General features: G+C 34.8%; 1 protein-coding gene across 6 annotated transcripts in view; it reads left to right on the top strand.

Annotated features, from left to right (window-relative positions):
• The window catches only part of LOC141456070 (irregular chiasm C-roughest protein-like), a 921342-nt gene that overhangs the window by 595031 nt on the left and 299592 nt on the right, over positions 1-26719 (top strand). The window lies entirely within an intron of this gene.

Genomic DNA, 26719 nt, shown 5'->3' with positions numbered 1-26719 from the left:
GGTAATTGTTCAATTGTTCATTATAATTTGAATATTCCAAGTAGTCTATTTTATTTATTTTCTTGTTAATTAACTATTATTTCTATAAATATTTTTATTACTATTATTAAGAAGTTTTCATTCATCAATATTTTTTCATTTGCAGGAAGTATTTTTAGTTTGTTATTTTGTAAATATTCTTAGTTATAGACTCTTTGTTCTTTTCTGTACATTTCAAATTTAGTTAGCATTCTTTTATCTTTTCTGCATTGAATTTGCATTTTTGTTTGTTTTTTGATTGATTTATTTTTTGTTTTGTCTTTTTTTGTTCTATGAATTGTTTAATTAATAGGCCAACCCCCTCTGTATGTCTTGTTGACTAGAACAGAGGTAAATGTAAATAAATAAAAAAAATATTTCTGCAAATACTTTTTTTGAAATGGATTTCTATTTTTTTTTTTTTTTTTTTAATGTGTTCTTTGATATTTTCTTTTTAATTGACAATAAGTTCAAAACTTCACGGATCCTGATATAGTAAAATTAATAAAGCTTGGTAGACTGCGATGGGCAGGACACATAGCTAGAATGAGTGAAGATGAGATTCCTAAAAAAAAATGCTGGAAGGAAACATGCAAGGATCCAGGAGGGTAGGCAGACCAAAGCTGCGCTGGGAGGATAGTATGGCAAAGGATGCTGCACGTATGTTAGGATTTTGAAACTGGAGGACGGCTGCGCAGCAAAGAGACGCCTGGCGGGCACGTCTTGAGGAGGACAAGATTCTGCATGAGTTGTAGCGCCAGTTAAGAAGAAGAAGAAGTTCAAAACTAGCATTCATGATATCCCTCAAATGGGTTTTTCAGAATGGATTTCTAATCCGTCTTGATGTATTCTTTAATAATCTCTTTCTAGCCAACCAAAAGTTCAATATTATTACCTTTACGAGGTAATAATTCGTATTTGTTTCTTCAAATTTTTTTCTGGAATGGATTTATATTCTTTTTTTATTTTTTCTTTAATCCTTCCTTTTTAATCGACCGAAAAATCAAAATTTGGCTTCCAGCGGTTTCTTCAAAGGTTTTTTTTTTTTTTTTAATGAATTGCTATTTCTTTTTAATATATTCTTTAGTATTTCCTTTCTAATCGACTATAAGTTCAAAACTAGCATTCATTGCTCTCCACAATTGAGTTTTGGAAATAATTTATAAACTTTTGTGATGTGTTCCATAATCATCTTTTCTTTGTAGTATACTATAAGTTTAAAAATAGTATTCATGCTTATTTTTTTTTTAGAATTGATATCTAAATCTTTTTAATGTGTTCTTTAATCGCATTAATAAGCATTAATTTCTTTCCCAAAAGTATTTTCTGAATTTTTTAATGTAATATGTATATTTTTTCCTCCATATTGTTTTTTAGAAAGGATTTGTTATCTTTTATAATAATGTTTTTAATTTTTTTTTTTTTTTAATTTATACTTCAATCTTTAATTTTTAATCGGCTATAAGTTGAAAATTATCGTTAGCATGAATTGTGTGTTTCTGGTGAACGAAGATACGTTCAGTGGATTATTATTTCGTAATGTCTCAAGTTGTTTGGTCAGTCGTTTACCCAAGTTATACAGGGTTATGACTACGGATTCGTATGTATTTACATATTTTTTTCTAAGCAATTTACAGACGTTTTTCAACTAGAAGTATTCATACTGACACTTTTTAAGCCGTTTGAGTCTACTTTTATTTCACATATTTCCACATATTTAATCAAAATATGTACATATTTTTCATTTTGGGCATATTTTCATAATTGGGAGGTGGTTGACAGGAACTGTGAACCACAGACTGTAGGGCTGTGAATCACAGTGGGTACAATGGTTATTGTAATTTATACAGAATGCTGCTAAACAGTGACGGGCACTTGTTAGTTCTTTGAAGTTGTCTGACGTTGTCTGTTCTTTCAGCTCGTTCGTTGAAGTGTCCAATTCATTTCGTTCGGTCACTTAGTGTATTCTTTTTTGGGTGAAATGCCACGAACATCGGCCTCAAACAAACAACTGGTTGCTAAATATCTTCGCGAGTTTCCAGCAGAACTTTTTCGAAGTGATGGAGACATTTTGTACTGCATAGCTTGTGACAAGCGCGTTTCTTGCTCTCAACGTTCCCAAGTCACCCAACATATTGCCACCGGATCGCACATAGAGAATAAAAACAGAAAGAAAGAGAGGACGTCCTATCAAGCCTTCCTTGCATCTCCATCAAGTAAGTCTATTCTGAGTACAGATCTGTGTCGGGCTTTGGTTAGAGCAGATATCCCTTTCCACAAACTTAAAAAATCCTCATTTCAAAGGATTCTTAGAGACCTATATTGGGGAAAAAAATGCCTGACGAGAGCGCTCTGAGGAAAAACTACCTGGAAGATGTCTATAAAGATACACTAACCAAAATTCAAGAACTTATCAAAGATGGACCGATTTGGGTGTCAATTGATGAAACCACTGACGTTGAGGGCAGGTATATTGCCAATGCAGTTATTGGAAAACTTGATAGTGATGCTGATGTGGATTCAAAGCCATTCCTTTTGAACTGTGAGGTTCTCGAAAAATGCAATCATTCCACCATTTCACGATTTTCATTAAAAAAAATGTCCATTTTACTTAAATATTCCAGAAAATATTTTAAGAAAATCACATATTTTCCACATAATTGACGAAAATAAATGCATATTTTAATTAAATATTTGGCATTTTTAAATACATAAAAATCCCTTCCTTAGTTATGAGAGAATAGGTTTTAGTCAATTCTTGTAAGTTATTGATAGGGTTTTCATGTTAATAAGTGGCTATAACTGTCTCAGTTGGGTTATGATTGTGTGGACGTCCAGAGTTAACATACGTCGATCTAACGCACTCCTTCATCTTTCTGATGGTAAGAGATTTCTTGATTCTTTGTAGGGATTTAAGTCTATAAGTCGGTGATGGTTTTCTTAACGTCTGAGTACTCGTCTTTTGTTTATTACATTTTGTCGTAACGATGTTAGCTAGGTTTAGCTTCGCCCTTAGAGTAGAAGTTAAAGAATGTAATACTTATTGATCTTATTGAATCTTACCTTGAAAGTTAGGTGTCGTAAAAAAGGATCTAATGATAAGAATAATTTCTACCTAATTTCGTAAAGTAGTCCAGTGTTAAATACATCAGCTAAATCAAGAAATACAGCTGCAGTGTACTTTCCGTTTTCTACTTTGTGCACGATATGTTCAGTTACTCTCTTAACTTGGGTGATGTTATTAAAACTGTCCGGTAGGACAGTTGTATAAGGGTTGACCATCAAAAACTGCACGAAAAAGCGTAACGTTGAAAAACACCCAACTTTGACAATTTTTTTCTCTTTTTCTATAAAAGATAAAATTCCCAAATTTTCTTTAAATTATAGGACAAACCCTCCTTTATAAATGTAATTTTTTTGCAACCACCCAGATCTAATAGGTTTCGAGAAAAAAGTTGCCGAAAATGAGCAAAAACGGCTTTTTCAAAAAATGTTCTTGTTCTTGTTCTTGTTGTTACCTTTTTTGTAAACAACGTAGCGCCTAAACGCGTGAACCGATTTTCATGAATGAGGTGTCATTCGATTCAATATTTTATGTAGATGTGCCTTTTGGGGGTCCCGACGCTGTACATCGAATGGGAGAGGAGTTAGCCCCCTTTATGTAAGGCCCCCTCCAAAATTATTATCCTTAACAAAAACTTACAGTTTAAAAAGTTAAGTATAAGGGTTGATTAAACGCCAAAAGGTACACAAATCAGCAAGTACCCAACTTCATTGATATTATTTAAGTAATTTTACCGCATTAATTTTCATTAATATTTTTTAAGAATTTATTAGATGTCACATACCCTTATGCTGGCCAGTTCATTCATAATAGTTATAATTGTGATAAAATGTATATTATATCTTCGTATAAATAGGTACTTTATTTTAACTCTATTCCAAATTATTCTTCTGATTTCTCTTTAATGTGCCCTTTATTCTGAAGTTGTCACATATACATGCATGTTAAATTAGAAAAAGACAAATTTAGAGTCGGCTACTGTTTAAATTTGAATCACGGAGGATTTAAAACAATATTTCAGTCTTGAATTCGTCTTACCGAAATATTCGTGAGCACAATTACACACAGTTAATAACAAGTAGATTATTCAAAATTATTTATTCATTTCTCAATTGTAATTTAATTTAGTTCCCCTAATTTTACTTATAGTTATAATGAAGTTGGGTACTTGCTGATTTGTGTACCTTTTGGCGTTTAATCAACCCTTATACTTAACTTTTTAAACTGTAAGTTTTTGTTAAGGATAATAATTTTGGAGGGGGCCTTACATAAAGGGGGCTAACTCCTCTCCCATTCGATGTACAGCGTCGGGACCCCCAAAAGGCACATCTACATAAAATATTGAATCGAATGACACCTCATTCATGAAAATCGGTTCACGCGTTTAGGCGCTACGTTGTTTACAAAAAAGGTAACAACAAGAACAAGAACAAGAACATTTTTTGAAAAAGCCGTTTTTGCTCATTTTCGGCAACTTTTTTCTCGAAACCTATTAGATCTGGGTGGTTGCAAAAAAATTACAGTTATAAAGGAGGGTTTGGAGTAAAATTTAAAGAAAATTTGGGAATTTTATCTTTTATAGAAAAAGAGAAAAAAATTGTCAAAGTTGGGTGTTTTTCAACGTTACGCTTTTTCGTGCAGTTTTTGATGGTCAACCCTTATACAACTGTCCTACCGGACAGTTTTAATTATTCATTTCTCTATTGTAATTTAATTTAGTCCCCCTAATTTTACTTATAGTAAAATACTGGAATAATTAACTGTCCTAAATATATGCATATCTTATTTACTTTATATTACATATATACAACATTGTGGGAAGAACACCTAGATGGAGAATGTAATTGAAGAAAACTATATTATTTGCGATAAAGCCAGATAATTATTACTTATTATTATAAACGTTTGATATCTACATAAAATAACAATTACTTTAATCGAAGAATGAACTTAAACCGGCGATTTTTATTTAAGAAATAAAAATAAATAAATAAAATAAACAAAATCATTGATGTAAGTTGGTGTAAGCATTTTTTAAACAAGGTTTTGAATTTTTTAGCCTCATATTTTTATTTTATTTTTTATAACGTTTTTCTTTTTAACCTGTAATTAATAGTTTGATTATTATAAATAACTAGATATTACAGTCAATCTACAGTGCTACTTGAACATATATTTTGTAGACGAAAATGGCCAGCATAAGGGTCTGTGATATCTAATAAATTCTAAAAAATAACTTATTAATGAAAATTAATGCAGTAGAATTACTTAAATATTAATGAAGTATTAATGAAATGTTGGGTACTCGCTGATTTGTGTACCTTTTGGCGTTTAATCAACCCTTATACTTAACATTTTAAACTGTAAGTTTTTGTTAAGGAGATTGATAAATGCTTTTATTTTGGGATCATGCATGCATTTTGGCATGATCCCAAAATGGTGAGATGGTATTTTATGTGAGTCAGTCAAGTTATGTAATAGTTGTTCGCTACATAAATATCCAATGCTTGAGCTACAATTGATTGTCGTAAGAAGCACTTTGTGTCGGTTACATTTAGTGCTGTTGAGGAGGTGAGCTATAAGGTTCGAGCCTTGAGCGCTCGAGTTCTCAGTGCTCAGTGGGTGGCTCGAGTCAGAGCTCGAGCTGAAGCCTCACAGAGAGCTTGGTGAGCCTCCAAGGCTCGGCTCAAAAGGCTTGAGCTTTTTTTTTATATGAAGCATTTTATTTGTACTATTAATAAATTCATTTCTTAAAATAAAATCAAGTAGCAATCAATCAATATCAATATAAAATCAAGCAGCAATCAATCAATATCAATATAAAATCAAGCAGCAATCAATCAATATCAATATAAAATCAAGTAGCAATCAATCAATATCAATATAAAATCAAGCAGCAATCAATCAATATCAATATAAAATCAAGTAGCAATCAATCAATATCAATATAAAATCAAGTAGCAATCAATCAATATCAATATAAAATCAAGCAACAATCAATCAATATCAATATAAAATCAAGCAGCTAATGAATTTTTCAACATATTTTTGTATAAATGAATACAATAATTTTTAAAAAGTTCGTTGCTCATTGATAATTCGTCATTCCTTAAGAATTTAAAAAGGCTTGCACTTTGTGAGCCTTCAACTCCAGGTATGTGAGCCTCCAACTTGAGCTTCACGGCTCGAGCTCTGAAGGCTCAAGCCGTAAAGGCTCGAGTCGAAGCTTAACTCGGTTGAGCCTTCAGCTCGAACCTCAACTGAACAAAACAACACTAGTTACATTACTCTAACGTCTTCAAGTTTTCTTTTTTTTTACTTTGTCTCACTCTTTCTACGCGGAAGTATACAATAGAGCAAATTTTCGATATGCCGGAAGTAAATAATTTCATGACGGAAATTTCATGTGAACAAGAGCGAAGTAGTTGGTACATATCCTTCTACTGAACGTCTTTTTTTGAACAAATGCTGAAATAAAATTAAAGAATCCTGATACGTATTTAAGGGATATGCAGTTTTTTAGCGTAGGCAATGTTTTAGAACTGCAAAATGGAAGTTATGAGAACGTAGGCAGGAAAAACTGAATCATACCTCATTTCAATTGGAAAATAATTGTTAAATTAAATATTGATGAATATGTGATTCTAATCGTTTAACAAATAATGCGTAAAGAAATAAAATTTTAAAGAGAATACTTTTAATAGTAGAGAAAATGCTACAAGCTGGTTATATTCATGTTTTTTTTTTTTAAATTGAGTCATTTTATTGACTCAGAGAGCCCTAAAGAAGGATACTTCTTGTGAAAATTCACAATCAGTTACAATTTCTTCTCTTACTGAGTGGAGTAAGAGAAAATGGAAAAATAGTATCTCCTAACTAGTCTAAATATTCAAAATTATTCCTGTCTCGTTTTGCAAGATTGTAATTAGTAAATGGTGGTGATTAGAATGGTGTACTGCCAGTAATTGACATTATTAGACAACTAAAGCCTGGCAGAATATTGTGGTCTGCAGCACATTTAAATGGATTAATTATACCTAGCAATGGTTCAGAACGTAACCTTGCTCGTCACTAATAATTTGTAAACATTAATAATATCACTTTTGTTCGGCGATTTAAAAGCTTAAAATTTTCCATAAAAATAAAAAATGTTCTTGAGTAACCATAATCTGCGGACTTAAATTAATTTAAGTCTAATTATACGAGGGTCGAGGGTCGTTTGAAAAGTCCGTGCAAAAATAAAAACTACTTAATTTTTGGGGGTAAACCTTTTTTATTTTTCAACATAGTCTCCTTTTAGGCTTATACACTTCGTCCAACGCTGCTCTAGTTTGTTGATCCCTTCCGAATAATAGGATTTGTCCAAGTCTGAAAAATAGCCATTCGTTTCTGCAATCACCTCCTCGTTTGAATAAAATCTTTTTCCCGCCAGCCATTTCTTCATATTGGGGAACAAATAGTAGTCCGAGGGAACCAAGTCTGGAGAATAGGGGGGATGTGAAACGTGTTGGAACCCTATTTCCATTAATTTTGCGACCACAACTGCTGAGGTGTGAGCTGGTGCGTTGTCGTGATGGAAAAGGACTTTTTTGTGGGCCAATCGTGGGCGTTTTTCTTGCAGCTCGGTTTTCAAACGGTCCAATAACGATGAATAATATGCACCTGTAATAGTTTTACCCTTTTCCAGATAGTCGATGAGAATTATTCCTTGCGAATCCCAAAAGACAGTCGCCATAATCTTTCCGGCCGAAGGAACGGTCTTCGCCTTTTTTGGCGCAGATTCCCCCTTGGTAACCCATTGTTTAGATTGTTCTTTGGTCTCAGGAGTGTAGTGATGTATCTATGTTTCATCCACAGTGACGAAACGACGCTTAAAGTCCTGCGGATTCTTCTGGAACAGCTGCAAACCGTCCTTGCAACACTTCACACGATTTCGTTTTTGGTCAAGCGTGAGCAATCGCGGCACCCATCTTGCGAATAGCTTTGTCATGTCCAAATGTTGATGCAAAATATTATGTACCCGTTCATTCGAGATGCCCACAGCACTAGCAATCTCACGCACCTTCACTCTTCTGTCATCCATCACCATATCATGGATTTTATCAATGATTTCTGGAGTAGTAACCTCAACAGGTCGTCCAGAACGTTCAGCGTCACTTGTGCCCATATGGCCACTCCGAAAATTTTGAAACCACTTATAAACTGTTCTAATCGAAGGTGCAGAGTCACCATAATGTTTATCAAGCTTCTCTTTAGTCTCCTGAGGCGCTTTGCCTTTCATAAAGTAGTGTTTAATCAACACACGAAATTCTTTTTCGTCCATTTTTTGAAAATCACTCGACTTCCTCGATTCAAACGATTGCCAAACACAAAGAAATAGACCGATCTGGCTGAAACTTGGTGTGTGTTCTTCCAAGAGATGCTACTAACTAAACATAACCTCGATACGCGCCAGTAGTGCTTTCTCTCTGACTTTGCACGGACTTTTCAAACGACCCTCGTACTACAAGCATACAGTAACTTTCCAATTCTAGCAAAATAATATTTTTTTTTTTATTCGAATTAGGTAGTTTAAGAAAGATTACTAATTTAAGCAATAAAGCCAATTAAAATCGCTTTTTTAATCGCTTCAGACGATTTCACCTTTTTTTTTACTTATTAATCCCCCTGGCCTTATTAATTTATCCTAATCCCTCAATCTAGTGGTAGCATTATAGGTCATTCGAAATAAAATTTGCTTTGCATACTTCTAAGCAGAGCATTACATAGCCCACAATTGATTGGTATTTTTGTAGTTAGCTTAAGGTTAACTTCTACTTGTTGTTCATTCTTTTTGGTGACTGGTTCATACTTTCAATAGGATGAAAAAATAGTTGCCATTTCAGTCGTAATACATTTATTCTGCCGAGCTTTCGACCTAAGGACTAGTAAACTAACTAGCCCTGAAGATGAACTAGTCCCTAGGTCGAAAGCTCGGCAGAATAAATGTATTACGACTGAAATGGCAATTATTTTTTCACCCTATTGTTAACTTCTACGTTTTTAGCCACCGGACACAGTCACTTGAACCAACACTCTTACATTTTATCCGCTGCAATTTTTAGTATTTTTTCAATCTATACTTGCAAAAATTTTGATATTATAAATTTAGCAAGGACGCTGTTAAATATTAAATAATTTCACTTACTGTAAAAAATATGAAAAAGAAAAAATAACAATTGCAGCTGTCTTCGCCTAAAAAGAAAATAAAAGCAAAATATTCTTTATCATTTTATTTAATTTAACTTCAGTTATATAACAACAGAAATGTACAAATGTTATTTTCTAAAATAAATGACATAAACAGAATTTACAAAAGAATATTATGTAATTTAAAGAAGTGGTAAAAACAAAAGAACGTCAACATGGAAAATGAAGAAACAAAGTAAATTTGGTGGTTTGTTGGTGTGAAAGAGATGTCAAAGATGCCTTTCGTGTTTGTGACGAAATCGCCCTTGGGGGCTTTCAAACAGTAGGAGGAAGGGTTATGAAGAGTAAATGGATTGAGAGGGTTTGGGTGAAGAAAAGCTGAAAGAAGAAGAAGAAGAGCGTCCTAGGTGTTCTTAGAATTGTGTTGGGTGTTGGACTGAGTGACGGAGATGGTGGTGTAAAGAGCATCAGAAGAAACTGAGGACAAGTTAAAAAGTTTGCCCTTTTTCTTTCCTACTTCTACTAACCCATCTAAAGGGAAAGGCTGTATAAGCCCAGTAGTAACCCATTCTCTAAGGGATTGACCCAAACAGGACAACATTTCCCACAAACGTATATAAAGGAACACATGAACCCATATAATCAAGACAGTATGCTACTCCTAGAAAAGTCGTTTCATCTCAATGTGGTGATGAGGTGTTGGTGTCTTCTACCTTAGGATTTAATACAGGTAACAAGCACACAGAATTATTTACACAATATCAGATGGACTTGGAATAACTTTATATCAATTGTGCACGGTAATCTCATGAATTTTAATTAATAATTTAAAAAAAAAACATTGGATCAATTAGGGTAAAATAGAAAGGTCGAAGTCAACCCGCGACTGAAATCTCCTTATTAATAATTGGTTGATTGGGAAGCGGGTGTTAGTCTAGTGGTAAAGAGCGTGGCTTTGTAAGAAGGAGATCCGCAGTTCGAATCCCGCGTATGACTACCGTTTATTTGTTAGAAATAAATTGTTTATAGTAAAGTATGAGCTTCCGCCCCCGTCCACCACACACCTAATTGGTAGTTTAACGTTAAGCCAGCCTGAAAAAATAGGCAATTCTTTACTTTAATTGATCGATTGAGATCAATTAAGCAGGATAACCATTTCTTGGATTTAGTTTTTGAATCGTTACAATATTAAGAACGAACTGTTTTTTTAAAAAAAGAAAATTACATAAGCATTTAAAATTAGTGGGTGATTTTTTTTATATTCAATTAATCTAAGGCTTTGGACACACAGAAAGCGGTCTGTCGCGGTGGGCAACGATCTCCGATCGAGGCGGTCTGGCGGTCTAGTGGTATTACACAATGTTGCATCATCTCTGTCAAACAGAACGCGGTCTACCGCCGCGGTCTAGTCTTTGACGCGACGACAAGTGATCTGCTAGTACAAAATTACAGACTTCAACGTGACCGCCTTGCCACCTAGTAAATACGAAATAAAGATTCCAATGTTAAGAAACTTTATTACTCATTTTTTATTCCATTTTCGCGAAATACGAAAATACTAGAAGAAACTATCTTCATGTGACTCCAGTTCAATACATAAGCGGTGGTATTCCCCTAATTGTTCTCTCTTCTTATTAATTTCATGCACCCAACTTCGTCTTTTCTTCTTTTTACTTTGCAAAGCTAATAGCAGAAGGAGTTGCTCTTCGTCCGAGCTCATACTCAATATATAAAAATTAAAACAAATAATAAGAAAACGCACTACTACTTCTCAATAAGAAAACGACCAAACTAGTCCGTTCAAACAAGGATATCGCGTCCTGTGTGACGTCCCCATATCGCAGACCGCTGCGACGACCACTGGATCGCTGCCCGCCGCGACAGATCGCTTTCTGTATGCCCAAGACCTAAATTATTTTGATTGACCGAGTATTGAAAATAAATGTAACATTTTTGGCCATAATTTTGAGTAAAAGTGCAATAATACGGTTCTTTTTTAAGAATACCGTTGATCTCTGTGAGCCGTGTCACTGCTACCACCAGCTACATCCTAACTCTTATTTATTTGTGAAAATCCATTTTCTGGATGTCACAAAAAAAAAAAAATCCTCTTTCGCAAACTTATTGATCCTAGAAAACTCTGTGCTTTTCCAGAACAATCCATCTCCATGTCAAGCAGTCCAAAAGGTCCATATCCAAGTAAAAAAGCTGAATTTTCTTGTTATTTCATTAAATTTAAACAATGATTACCATTTTAGAATTGAAACTTTTTTTAAAATATTCATGAGATGTTAAATAAGTGATCTTAAATCTTAGAAGAAAAGATTAAACACAAAGTAATTATTTTATTTTCCAAATTTTGGTCGTTTGGATATGGTTCATTTTGAGAATAGCCTCAAGTTGTATGCTTATATTATTATAATTGATCTTATGCAGCTTCCGAATTCGTGCAACTTAAACTTTTATAGAACTTAAAGAGAAACAGTTAGAACAAATGTAAAATATTTGAGTGGATAAGGAAATAATTGTTGTTATTTAAAAGAAAAAAAAGTTCCTAGGTTTTCAGCAAATAGTCAATCTCCTTTTTGAGTAAAAAAGTAAAAAGTAAAGTAATCGCCTATTTTTTCAGGCGGGGCTTAACGTCCAACTACCAAATTAGGTGTCGTGGACGAAGGCGACTAGCAAACATACTTTACTGTAAATGAACCCATTACCACAATACATATTAGCTTCGCAGGTCTCGCCTCTAACCGCTCGGCTATCGTGGCGCCCTCCTTTTTGAGTAAAATAATCATAGTTGTGAAGTTATGAGTAGACTCTTAAGTTTTTTTCAGTAAAATGTACGACTCTACGTGTTTAGTATTATAAAGGGGAGATTAAGAGTTTTGTTGTAAGTGAAAGTGTGTTAGTGTTCATCCCAGATTTTCCTTTCATAATTTCTCCATGTTTTCTATTTTTTTTTTTTTTTTTTTTGAATTATTAAGTTTTCCAGGGCAACCTGCCCCTAATGGCGCCCATATTGTCACATAAAATTAAAAAAAAAAAAAAAAAAAAAAAATTGATATAATGGTAAATTACATGAACTTAAACAGAATACAAGTCTGTAAGGAGAGAAGCAGTCTGAGAAGGTGCTGGTGGATGACGTTGTCTCTGGTAACGGAAGGATCTATAAGGAAGTGAAAGAAGCGATAATCGCATCACAGACGATAAAAGTTTACGCATCATTTTTCACCTGGTAGGCTTTCGCGCTTCGTTTATAACTTGATAGCATACTTTAAAGCACACAACTTCTTACTTTCCTATCATGTACGCCATGCTGCTTGCATTTTATCTGCTCTATCTAGAAGATTATACCTAGTAATATTTTTAATTTTGTTACTTGGATACCTTTTTTTATAAATACGAGGGTCGTTTGAAAAGTCCGTGCAAAAATAAAAACTACTTAATTTTTTGGGGTAAACCTTTTTTATTTTTCAACATATTCTCCTTTTAGGCTTATACACTTCGTCTAGCGCTGCTCTAGTTTGTTGATCCCTTCCGAATAATAGGATTTGTCTAAGTCTGAAAAATAGCCATTCGTTTCTGCAATCACCTCCTCGTTTGAAAAAAATCTTTTTCCCGCCGGCCATTTCTTCATATTGGGGAACAAATAGTAGTCCGAGGGAGCCAAGTCTGAAGAATGTGAAACGAGTTGGAACCCTATTTCCATTAATTTTGCGACCACAACTGCTGAGGTGTGAGCTGGTGCGTTGTCGTGATGGAAAAGGACTTTTTTGTGGGCCAATAGTGGGCGTTTTTCTTGCAGCTCGGTTTTCAAACGGTCCAATAACGATGAATAATATGAACCTGTAATAGTTTTACCATTTTCCAGATAGTCGATGAGAATTATTCCTTGCGAATCCCAAAAGACAGTCGCCATAATCTTTCCGGCCGAAGGAACGGTCTACTCCTTTTTTGGCGCAGATTCTCCCTTGGTAACCCATTGTTTAGATTGTTCGTTGGTCTCAGGAGTGTAGTGATGTAACCATGTTTCATCCACAGTGACGAAACGACGCTTAAAGTCCTGCGGATTCTTCTGGAACAGCTGCAAACCGTCCTTGCAACACTTCACACGATTTCGTTTTTGGTCAAGCGTGAGCAATCGCGGCACCCATCTTGCGGATAGCTTTGTCATGTCCAAATGTTGATGCAAAATATTATGTACCCGTTCATTCGAGATGCCCACAGCACTAGCAATCTCAGGCACCTTCACTCTTCTGTCATCCATCACCATATCATGGATTTTATCAATGATTTCTGGAGTAGTAACCTCAACAGGGCGTCCAGAACGTTCAGCGTCACTTGTGCCCATATGGCCACTCCGAAAATTTTGAAACCACTTATATACTGTTCTAATCGAAGGTGCAGAGACACCATAATGTTTATCAAGCTTCTCTTTAGTCTCCTGAGGCGTTTTGCCTTTCATAAAGTAGTGTTTAATCAACACACGAAATTCTTTTTCGTCCATTTTTTGAAAATCACTCGACTTCCTCGATTCAAACGAATGCCAAACACAAATAAATAGACCGATCTGGCTGAAACTTGGTGTGTGTTCTTCCAAGAGATGCTACTAACTAAACATAACCTCGATACGGGCCAGTAGTGCTATCTCTCTCTGACTTTGCACGGACTTTTCAAACGACCCTCGTATAGTTATTCATTGTTGGAATGGGAATGCTATTAAAAATATACTTGTTATGACTAAGTTCCTAACAGAAGGGATTACTTCCACCCCAGTCCATTTTTTGAAGTTTTTTGTTAAACTGGTTATGTCTTCAAATCATGTAAATTTATAGAATTTTTAATTTCAAAAATTTTTGTCAGATCTTTATTTTGAGAGAATAAGACTGTTATACGAACTACCCGTTTCCAAATTTCTCAAAATCAATGTGTTCTCCTAATTCTACAAATAAAAAAATAATTACAAGTGCACTCGTTTTAGTGGTTAGCTACCTCTTTTAAGTTTCTTTAAGGAAGTTGGTTTGACGTTTTGGACACGTCATATGATGTAGTCAGGAACTCTTGGTGATGAGGTACAGTCTAACCTCTCAAGAACGGTCACTGGCGGGGGAAAGCAAAGTGGCCGCTGTTTGGAGGTGGTCGTTAGAAGGAGGTAGACAAGTTTCATAATGAAAAAATGTGGGTTTTTTTTTCCAAACATCTATTTAAAAATTGTTTAGATTATTAATAGATTTAAAAACGTACATAATTGCATAATTATTTAGCTATATGATATGCATCGTTTTTCTTAATTATACAAAAAATTTATCAAAAAACTACAAATTATTGACTTAATTAATAATTTTTATAATAATCATCACATTTATTCATGACAATAATAATTTTGTGGTAAAATTACCATCACACTATCATCTATTATTAGAAAAATAGAATAAACCTTTCGGCAAGTAGACGATGGCTCGATTTGGTTTTTGCAAAATCTTCCAACACATTTATTTTCTCTTCTAGAGTTAACCACTTTCGTTTGAGAGACATATCGGAAAAAATTATATTGTTCGTCCAAAGTTATATTAAAACATGATTAAAATGGTGCAAGATGTATGAGCTTATGTAGGAAACTTTAGGAAAAACCAGAAAAAAGAAAAACTTGAGAGGGGATAATTCTTTTTATCACCACGTCAAACGAACTTTTAATAAAAAAGTGGTCGTTAGTGGGAGGTGAAACATTTAATCCGTTCCCCAAAATCACTGTCCGCGGTCGCTATGTAGAGTGTCCGTTAGATGGAGGTTCTTTTATATAGAAAGTGTATATAGGGGTAAAACGGGGAAATCCAAAAACTGTCCTTAAATAGAGGTAGTCGTCAGTGCGAGTGTCCTTTATGGGAGGCTCGACTGTATCTATTTTCTAGCCTGGCTCTCATTGTGGAATGCTGAAGGTGTGAACAGAAGTGAAGTCACTTAAGTGATTGGCATCGCATAATTGGTGTGTAAATTAAAAGAAACGAGAGTTCCGTTTTTTTCAAGCATCATTTTAGATTTTGTAATTTTCTAGTTACCAATAGATTTGGGCTTAAGTCCAGCGTTGGAAGCCACTTGTTGATTGGACCACTATATAGTGGCCTGCCACCAATCAGCGGCATTTCACAGTTGGACTTCTCCTATAACCTTCTTCCCCCTCTTCCTTGTAGAAACCCACAACTCAAAGCCATGTTCCCCGCGCACCTGCTCAACCTTCAATACATTTCGCCATCAATACATCACACCAGTCCTTGCTACTTTGCTAAAACGTCAATTTTCATTAGGTTAGTTCCTATCCTAAATGGTGAGGTTACAGTCGCTTTTACTCAATCCATCATGAACGCCATCTTTGTTTACTTGAGAAGGCGTGCTCGTTTGTCACCCGCCAAGCTTCAGCTGAACTTCACCTCAGGAGGTTCTACCAGTTTACTCTACCTACTCTCCCAAACTTAACACTTTCCACCTCACTTGCATACTTCCGCTCTCTCGCTAAACTTCTCTCATAAGGAAGTTGGGAGAGAATTTGTATATCGAAGGTATTTCTTCAGGGAAATACCCCCCGCCAGTAACTTTCTTAAGAATAAGAGTACCTCTTTAAACACATTTCCTACCAATTCGCTTACAGCTTTCTATTTTCTTGTCGCTTTTTAGAGTTGGTTGTCACTTTTCATTCAATATATCATGTTCTTCGGCCGTAAAACGACCTACATAAAATGTGGCTACGAATGAGAATTCCTTTTGCCTTCAACTATAAATCTACTATTCGATGGGATCCGCTTATTAACTTTTTTTAAAATTACACTTTGACGTGGATCTCTACTCATCGTTAGTCCCGATTATAATTTATTCTAAATTTAATTGTAAATTATTTGTAAAAATCAATGCTATACAAATTATTCTTCATGTTTTCTACAAATTACTGTGTATGTTTCTTCCATAATTTAAGACGAGTGAATTTCTGTTGTGATTGACGCTCAGAGCTTTTTCAGTGCTTTTTCAGTCGGCGGATAGCGAAGACGCTCGTTAAAGACACTGTCCATTTTCAATAGAAAAGGAAAGTATAAGTGCAGCAGTTGGTTTCGAATCCGGTGTCTGGGGATAGGATCGCAAAGAACTAATCACTAAGTTAATCCCTTTCCATAAAATATTTGGTTATCTAACCAAAATAGTTAATTTTGTGTTATGCATTAACAGTTTATGTATTACCATCATCACAGACTTTTTTAACCACTGTGAGGTGAAAAACAGGTGCCATCTTGGCTATACAAGAAACGATTGTCTGACTAGCCATAAAAGAGTCGTCGTTTCATGCTGATGATCATTTACAAATCAAGGAAACTTCGTCTAAGCCGTCTTCAACAACTTACCTCTAAGCGGGAGTATACTCCGCGGAAGTGACAAGCTCAGGTTGCATGAGATAGTTGTGAAGCTTGCTAAAACTTATAGTAAAACTGATTATCGAACTTGTAGTTATCGAAAAAAACTAATCTTCTTATAAATGACCTAACTCTGATAATGACCGAGAGGACTAAATATATAGAAACCCTGATGACCAAACTTGTCTTAAATGATTTGATCACACTTGTTTTCAACTTGTAGTCCTCGAATGTTCCACACATTGCGCAACTCCTCTGCCAGATCTTGGTACTACCGGTTTTGAACATCATGGAAAGAAGACATGCGGTCCTGAGGGGCAACGCTGTTCCTCATTAACCACCTTCCTTACAGTCTTACTTTTCAAATCATTTTTCTATGTTTCTTTTTAGATGCTTGATTGGAACCATTCCTCGAATGACATCACCTCTAGCCTCTCCCTTATCTTTACAAAGACATTTTTTTGTTGTGGCCTGTACTTTTTTTTTTGTAACGTTAAAGAATTGCAAAAGTTGTAAAAAGAAGAAAACTGTGTGGGATTTCGATTTAAACCAGGATATCCATTTCGACAAATCAAGGTCATATAAAAACATTTTAAAGTTTTTAATGGCATTTACAACTTTTATTTTACTCAGGCAAAAAAATAATATTTAGGCCTTTGATAATAATATTAGATTATAAGAACAAATCAAAAAATGAATTAGGAATAATTCTACATGTTGGAAGTCTCAGTTGAGAAATCAAGCAAGAACGTAGAATAAACGGCTAACCATCTTTCTTTAATAATTACAGCAACATGGAAACCAGTTTTATAATAATTGGTAGCTTCATGGAATCCTTTCGGAATGTTTTGGGGCAAATTAGTTTACGTAATAGAGAAAAACTAGCTTCTTATTAATCTACACTAATGACCTTCTTTTTAGAAGAATAAATAAAATAAATAAATAAAAAAACAAACTCCTTAAAAGGAAGTCTTTTTCCTCCATTTGTTACCAAAAGCGTGATTGGTTTTGCGAACTGCATAAATTATTAGGAATAGAGCTCCTCTAATTCCACAGCGGCTACATTTTACCAAAACGAAGTTTACACACTCCAAGCTGCCTACTTTCAAACGTAATGTTTGCTATAAATTAACTGAGGTTACGCCTACCACAAAGGCCAACTGATTTAGATTCACACATATTGAGAACTTAATTACTATTTGCTATAAATTGAACTGTTCAAAATTGTATAAATAAATAAATGTATATATACATATATAAAAAAAGCAAGACAATAATAATTCTCATTGGCCGAAATAGTTTGTCGATTGCAAATATTATCACGCTATATTGTAGAGTACGTTCGTCTCTTTTCGTGATGGTTCACTGATCCAGAGGTAGAAAGATTATTGCCAATTTAAGACATAATTTTTTGTATTGGTTTTAATACCAAGTTTTCAAGCTTGGTACTACGTCATCTTCTGGGATATGAAACATATTTATACTCAATAAAATATAAAGAAGAAACATTCCAGTGTTTAAAAAAGAATACCGCAACAATTTCATTGCGTAGATGTAGAAAATCTTCACACTTCCAAATCAAACATATCAACTTACTGAGGCGCCACGTTAGCCGAGCGGTTAGAGGCGCGAGACCTGCAAAGCTGAAATGTATTGTGGTACTGGGTTCGATTCCCGGTCTTAAGCCTTGAATTTTATTTAATGGTTAATAAAAGAAATTTACGGTAAAGTATGTTTACTAGTCGCCTCCGTCCGCGACACCTAATTGGTAGTAGTTGGATGTAAAGCCCGGCTGAAAAAAAATAGGCATTATTTTACTTATAAAACTTAGTGCAAAACACGTAATACGACATCGTTTTGACTGATTTAGCTCTGACTTTGAAACATTTTGAAACCCTAAGCTGTCAGTACAGAAGACATACTAATCTTTAATGTTAGCTCCTACAATGTAAAACAAATCACAATGTATTTAACTATTTTTTTTTATATATCGTCAAATTAATGTGTATATTAATGTACAGCGGAAATAACAGACAAATATTGTCTAGTAAAAGGAAAATATAATTATATGTAATGGAAGTAGCACTTAAATCTTACTACAAATCCGTCATAAGAGCAACATTTAACACAATTACTTAAGAAAGCTGGTGTTGAACAGGAATAATAAAGGATAGAGGGGCAAAAGTAAATACCGGAGTTTGTAGAGAACTTTAAAACCTCTTAGAGGTTGTGGTTTCACCAAGAGTGGGTAAATGAGTAGGAAAACAAACTTACGACATGGAAGGGAGTTTGTATGTATATATATCTTGCAACTTGAACATGTCAGTCAAGAAACTATGCTAAACATACATAAGCGCGAATATATGCACTGTGTAAGGTGGAAAACGGAAATGCTGTGAAAACTGTTGGTAACTATAGAAATGGTGGAAAGTCTTTCGTTCCAGTATAGTACTCAGCTCATTTGTTAGGTGAGAAAGAACTATAAACAGTTATTAATAGTTTCAGAAGAGAAGTTCGTTATAGTGTTGAACTAAATAGTAAGGGTATTGTTCTTCTTGGGAGCACATTGTTGCTTACTTCTAGAAGAAATCGCTGTGTTTAATTATTGGTGTTAAAAATCTACGGCTTCTGATTGCTAGGCGATTAGGATCAGCTCCAATCATTATCTATCATTTTAACTGTCACTAGATTTTAGATTTTAAAAAGCGGGACGGGACCCATGCCCCACGGCACCGCAGCCACAAGAGGCTTATTGTGCCTTTCCCTTTAAATCTAGTAGATGAAACCTCCCCTTCTAAAAAGGTTGAGGACTTTTTCTACCAGTTCTTTCTGCGCTATAATCTCCTTTGGCCTCAAAGTTCCAAATATATCGTAGCGCAGCCGCTCGATTGCTACACAATCAAACTTCAGGTGAGAGGCCGTCACCTCCTGTTCCTGACACAGTCTGCACAACGGTGCTTTCTGAACCTGCCGTGCCCTGTGAATAGGCCTTTAACCAGAGTAATCTGATTTCTGCCTAAGCCCAGAGTCTCTTTGGTTCTTTGTTTACACAGCAAGGGGGCATGACACTCTTGCCGTAGCTTTTTACTCCAGGAAGCATCACCCAGTTCATTTCATGTTCTCTCCAGACCCAATCTCTGCGAGCCTCACGAACTGCATCCTTGGTGATCCCCAGGAACTGTCGCCAACTGTGATTTCAATGTTTACAAGATGCAGAAACAAAATTTGGTGTGGGTAACTCACTCGATTTTCAGTTACTCCCATCTCATTTCCTTTCAACTTTCATTATTTAAATTGTTAAACTGAATTACTCTGAAAAGTCTGCTTAAAGCGGAAACCATCCCAATCCCTCCGCGAGAAGTACTGTAAAAAATTAATTATTTCACTAAATTAAAAAAATGGATTTAAGTGTAAGTGATCTAACTTTAGTGAGGAACTTGCTCTAGGAGAATGCAAGCAGAAGAACAAATCTTTCTAGACTAGAAAGTCGAGTGGTATTCAATACAATAGCGTACTCACAGTAATATTACTGTCTGGGAAAATAGCCTAAACTTTTCTTATCTCCATTTAAGCTGAAGCCTAAAAACATAGGAAATCCAACCAGTAGTTAAGAAACAATAACGTAAATGATACAATAGTTTTTAAGAAACAATAAGATGTAAATATCTAGGCTTTTAACTAATACTTCATGTTGTGATTTCTTGAATTTTGCTGACAATATTAACGCCAGCCACTAAACACAGAAGAATGAGTACCAACTATTAAACAAATAAATACGAATCTCCGTAAATTTCTGCAAACTACTATTGCCTTGGCAGTAAAGAACATTTCTAGACAGATATAGTGTGGAAACATTCTAGAATTTGGTTGAACATTCAGTTTATTCTGAATCTATTATCATTCTCAATTCAACCTAACTCTCTGCGTAAACCAGCAATTGCAGTTTACATAACTCTGGTCCAATGCAGTCTGGAGGTTTACAATTTCAAGGATTTTCACTGCAGAATACTCATCAATTATACATTTCTGGCAAATTTCCCATTGTCCAGATATAGCAGCCAAATCTTAGGGATTATTCTGCAATTTTTTTTGCCCATTCTTCTTCTCTAAAATGCGTATAGTGCAATTTAACTTGAAATAAAGCTGAACAAATACTGATTTGATCTGTAGCGTTAAGATTAGTTTTATTTGGGTTATTTTTAAATTTGTCTCGATGTTAATTGTAAAGATCCTAGTTTCTCATTGATCGTCAGCAAGAAATTGTGTATTGAATCGATGAATAATCAATTAATACCACTAACAGCCTTTATGATTTCTGCCCCAAAGATTTTAAAGGATAAATTCTTCCTTCTCCTTTACTAAAGCTGGAAATCATTTATAAATATAATAATTTCCTTGAAATATGTGCAAGATGATAATATCGAGATTCATACTTCCAAAAGATTGCTAATAACTTTCAACTAAATGACTTTTTTGTTCCTGTCAATCGCGGTTTTTCAAAACGTGGAACAAAGTCACTTATAGTAAGGTGACCAACCTCCTTTTGTAGGTTCTGTCCTCCTTCGAAAAATGTCCTCCTACCTGTCCTCCTTTTTGATATGTTAATCTCTGTATTCAGAAATTGTGTTGAGTTTTTATCGAAAGAAATGCCTGATATTAAAATCGATGACAATTGTCTGTTTGAAGAAATTAGAAGACTGAATATATATTTAAATTCTGATAAATTAGAACAATGGGAAAATCGACATGTTGAAATTGATAAAAGATGGGTGGAAATATTTAACCATTTCAAAAATGAACACATTCCCTATGAAAATTTAGTAATTCCTGTTGAATTTACGTTGTGCTGCCCTGGAACAAATGCAGCTTTTGAAAGAGTTTTTTCATTGGGTAATGATTTTTGGCTAAGTGAGAGATCAAGATTGAATGTTGATACTCTAGCTGCAGCACTTACTGTAAAGTAAATTTCCAATATACTGTTAAAAAATGATATATTGACAAAAAATATCCATTCAATGGAAAAATACTCGTTTAATTAAATAATTATGGTAAGCATAATTTGTAAATTTTTTTTTTTTTTTTTTGGCGCATCAACAGCTGAGGTCATTAGCGCCCGGAGCTTTTTCCAGTGCACTACCGGTCTCTCGTTACAGACAACACTGTCCATCACCGGACAGTGAGCTGTAAGAAGCTCCTAGGAAGAGAAAATCTAAGGGTCAGCTGCTGGATTCGAACCCGGGACCTCCGCGTGGGAGTCCAGTATGCTAACCTCATAGCTAATCCCTTCCCTTGTAAATTATTGAATTAATAAAATGTTTAACTTATTTACGTTGTACGTACTTTTTTCTTAAATTTTTTTGTCCACCTTACTTATAGCAACACACAAAACTCCCTGGACAATCAAGCGATTTCTAGATTTTATTCTTAATTGACAAGAGAGTTCGCTGGGAATCCTGACTCACATAAGTATTTTGTTGCAAATAGAATTATTACAGCCAAAACAGTTTTGCAGAGTCTAGGAAAAATGTCTAAAACCGAGCACCCAATACTCTTCAAAAGTGTTTGTCTTAAATTGCTTTTTAGAGTACGATTAAAACGCAGTTCTTTAGAACTTCTTTCAGCTCTTTCTCATCCGGTATTTTAGCTAAATCGAAAAAGTATGGATTCATAAACCATTCATCAGACTTTTCCAGTTTCCCTACGTCGAAAAATCGATCAAATGACTTCGACAACACTTCTAAATTCCTTCGCAAACACTGGGATTCAAACTTGACGATTCATCATCATCAACTATTTCTTCAAGTGATGAAAAATTTGAAAAATTGCCTTCTTTCACTCTCATCACAAATGAGATGTTTTCTAACTAGCTCAATGTTAAAGAAATAAAAATATGAAAAATATTTGAACAATAATAATAATATCCTATTATTTACCTGGACTTTTCTCGCACCCCCCGGAATATCGTCTTGCACCCCCCTAGGAGTGCTAACACCCCAGGTTGGGAACCCCTGATCTATATTCTATAAATAAATTTAACGATTTCACTCACTGTTTCAATAACTAGCACTTTAAACTTTTTAAAAAGTAGCAAAAAAAAGTTAGTAAAACAGCCCATTCACATGCACCCTTTACGATTGCCAGAATGTCATAAAACTTGCAGTCTAATTATAGCAGGCCAAACACCGTAGCTAGCACAGAATACTTGAACAATCTGTGGATTGCTCTGTGTTGGCCTATTGGTAGGATAATTTTTATAAATCGATAATCACTAATGTCTTTCAATTTTAACATTCTTTTAAATGATTCGGTCTGGGAATTTTTTATTCATTTATTTACAGTGCCGAACAAAAGTCTGCATACACCCTGAAAATTTGTCTTTTATCTCGGTCGGAAAGGATATCTCGCGTGGCTCCTTTGAATAATGTTTGCTGTGCTCCGATATGAAAATCCTTTATTATTTAATTTAACTATTAATTTGCGTTCTGACACAGAAATTTCCTTTCTTTTGTGAACCATTTCAAATTCTTAACTAACTCAGATCCGCCTAAATTCACGTTTCAACTAAAACTAATAAATTTGTAAATATTAAGATTTACCCTAACTAGTAAGTATTATTATAATATTGAATTACTCGTATATATTCTGTAAGTGGACTTTTGTTAGGACATGAACGCCGATCTTTTTATTTATATGCAATGGGAGATGGCAGAGGTCTATTCATCTCTCATATACGAGGGTCGTTTGAAAAGTCCGTGCAAAGTCAGAGAGATAGCACTACTGGCGCGTATCGAGGTTATGTTTAGTTAGTAGCATCTCTTGGAAGAACACACACCAAGTATCAGCCAGATCGGTCTATTTCTTTGTGTTTGGCATTCGTTTGAATCGAGGAAGTCGAGTGATTTTCAAAAAATGGACGAAAAAGAATTTCGTGTGTTGATTAAACACTACTTTATGAAAGGCAAAGCGCCTCAGGAGACTAAAGAGAAGCTTGATAAACATTATGGTGACTCTGCACCTTCGATTAGAACAGTTTATAAGTGGTTTCAAAATTTTCGGAGTGGCCATATGGGCACAAGTGACGCTGAATGTTCTGGACGCCCTGTTGAGGTTACTACTCCAGAAATCATTGATAAAATCCATGATATGGTGATGGATGACAGAAGAGTGAAGGTGCGTGAGATTGCTAGTGCTGTGGGCATCTCGAATGAACGGGTACATAATATTTTGCATCAACATTTGGACATGACAAAGCTATTCGCAAGATGGGTGCCGCGATTGCTCACGCTTGACCAAAAACGAAATCGTGTGAAGTGCTGTTCTAGAAGAATCCGCAGGACTTTAAGCGTCGTTTCGTCACTGTGGATGAAAAATGGATACATCACTACACTCCTGAGACCAAAGAACAATCTAAACAATGTGTTACCAAGGGGGAATCTGCGCCAAAAAAGGCGAAGACTTCGGCCGGAAAGATTATGGCCACTGTCTTTTGGGATTCGCAAGGAATAATCCTCATCGACTATCTGGAAAAGGGTAAAACTATTACAGGTGCATATTATTCATCGTTATTGGACCGTTTGAAAACCGAGCTGCAAGAAAAACGCCCACGATTGGCCCACAAAAAAGTCTTTTTCCATCACGACAACGCACCAGCTCACACCTCAGCAGTTGTGGTCGCAAAATTAATGGAAATAGGGTTCCAACTCGTTTCACATACCCCCTATTCTCCAGACTTGGCTCCCTCGGACTACTACTTGTTCCCCAATATGAAGAAATGGCTGGCGGGAAAAAGATTTTATTCAAACGAGGACGTGATTGCAGAAACGAATGGCTATTTTTCAGACTTGGACAAATCCTATTATTCGGAAGGGATCAACAAACTAGAGCAGCGTTGGACGAAGTGTATAAGCCTAAAAGGAGACTATGTTGAAAAATAAAAAAGGTTTACTCCAAAAAATTAAGGACTATTCAAACGACCCTCGTATATATTTAGTAACAATAGTTACAAATGTTTAAATATACAAAAAGTATTATAAGTGATTCTAAGATGGTCGCGAGGCAACAGGCGATTTAGTCTACTGGGAGGATCGTTTGGGAATGGGTGTGAAGGAAAGGCTGCGATCTGAGCAGGTGGGAGGTTAGGCGTAGAATAAGATTTACAAAAGAAATTACAAAGGGTTAAGTTGGGTACTTGAAACTGGGCAATGTTAATGGTTTTTAGTTGTTATTGATTGTAATGATTACTGCCGTAGCAGTTGGAATGCTTTGGTTGAACTCCAAACCTCGTATCCGTATGTCCAAAGATGCATTTTGTTTTTAATTGAGAGTTTCGGCTTTCATCAAGAGCCTAGGAAGAATTTAGTACTGTATGATAATGAGAATCTGGAAGGGCCGCAACGGATGTAGAATAAATGGTCAGTTAGAAAAGACTGGGGAACAAATAGTGTGCAATATGTAAGACTGCGTGAGCTTGCTAGCTCGTACATTTGTCAGACTCTCGGAAAATGAAAGGAAACATAATTTTGTATTAATTAAACTTACGAAAATCGGTCATCTTTGTAGTTTGTAAATGTTTCAATTTATTTCTGCAAAACAGCAAAAAACGTTTTCCTTTACTTTTTAGCACTTGAATCACTTCAGCACATCCATCAGCTTTTTAGTAGATTTTTTTTTGTAGACGTTCTGTCCAGCCATAACAATTCATTCTGCTCTCCGTTGAAAATGTAAATCTCTGCAGCATAAATTGTTATAGATGTTAGAAAGAAGTGTAGAAGCTTAGTTCTTGTAGCGGCTGTAGAAGTGAGGAGAGGACCACTAGGTTTGTTACTAGTCATGGTATATGTTTGGCTAACTTAGAGGGGATGGTACTATGCTTTTAGTCATGCTGTCTGACTTGTACAAATCACCTTCTAGGCAAATGTCTTCGAAATGGAAGTAGTAACAAGGATACACCTTCCCATGGGAGCTTCCATCTTCTCCGACTATAACTATACCATTCTACTTTTTCGTTTTATGCTGTACATTTTAAATAAATCTTCTGTAAGACTTTAAATATTAATAACATTAATAAGTTCTTTATTGCACTTTAATGATGAAGATTTTGAACATTTTTTTACTTATTTTCAAGCTGAAAAAAGTCGAATAAAATAGAAGTTAACTGAATTCTTTCTGGGTTTAATTGAAATAAGGTTCCCAGACAGTTTGCCTCGTTAAAAAATCTAAAATATTTTCTACGTTATTACTTTAATTGTTAATTTCTTTCAAATCAAAGCACAGCTTCCAATCAGTGCGCACTATTTCATATCCATTTTTCGTCTCACATAACACTGTGTTATCGCGATAGCTCGGTATCGTCCAGACCTTACCAGCTAGTATTACGATTTCAGACCTACCATCAATTGTACAAATTGAACATAATTGTAAATAATTTAATTACTTAAAAAATTAATTGTAATACATAAAATAAATACTTAATGATTTGAAACAGTAACGATTTATAAAATATTCAGAATTTTATAACATAATTACTCTACTCCTATTATTCCAGTGTTCGTAAAATTATTCAATTAAATACCATAATATTTCTATGATATTTTTGAACAGATATTATCAACTCTGGCCTTCGTTTCCAATAGACAATCATACTAGCACATTTTTAATAGAAACCGGGCACTCGTTTTATCTACTCAAAATTGCCAGTAAAATTATCAGCACTTGTAGTATTGCGGTTGATAATCTTTCTCTTCTACACTGATTTGGAAGTTGAGATCCATTAAAATTATTTTGCTAAATTTGCACATGGCTTGAGAATGTCATCAATATGATTTTAATTATACTTACATAAGAATTACTTCAAGAAAAATAAAATGAATGAAGGGTTTTCATAATGGTGAGTAAGTGCGATGTATATTTTGGCTAATGATTCTTTAAAATGCAAAAAATGAAGGACCTAGATTGACTGTTTCCGCTCCTTTTGATGAATTCAAACTCAAGAGTGTTGAAGCAATTAAGTTAAGGAGTTATCTCTCAAACTAAATCCGTTGGATTCCTTAGCAGG

This window comes from Rhodnius prolixus, unplaced genomic scaffold (genome assembly GCF_049639745.1).
Source record: "Rhodnius prolixus isolate KJV_2025 unplaced genomic scaffold, Rpr scaffold_4, whole genome shotgun sequence".
In the NCBI taxonomy this organism is placed as follows: domain Eukaryota; kingdom Metazoa; phylum Arthropoda; class Insecta; order Hemiptera; family Reduviidae; genus Rhodnius; species Rhodnius prolixus.
The sequence above is the reverse complement of the archived record's forward strand: the minus strand, read 5'-3'. Positions and strand labels throughout refer to the sequence as shown.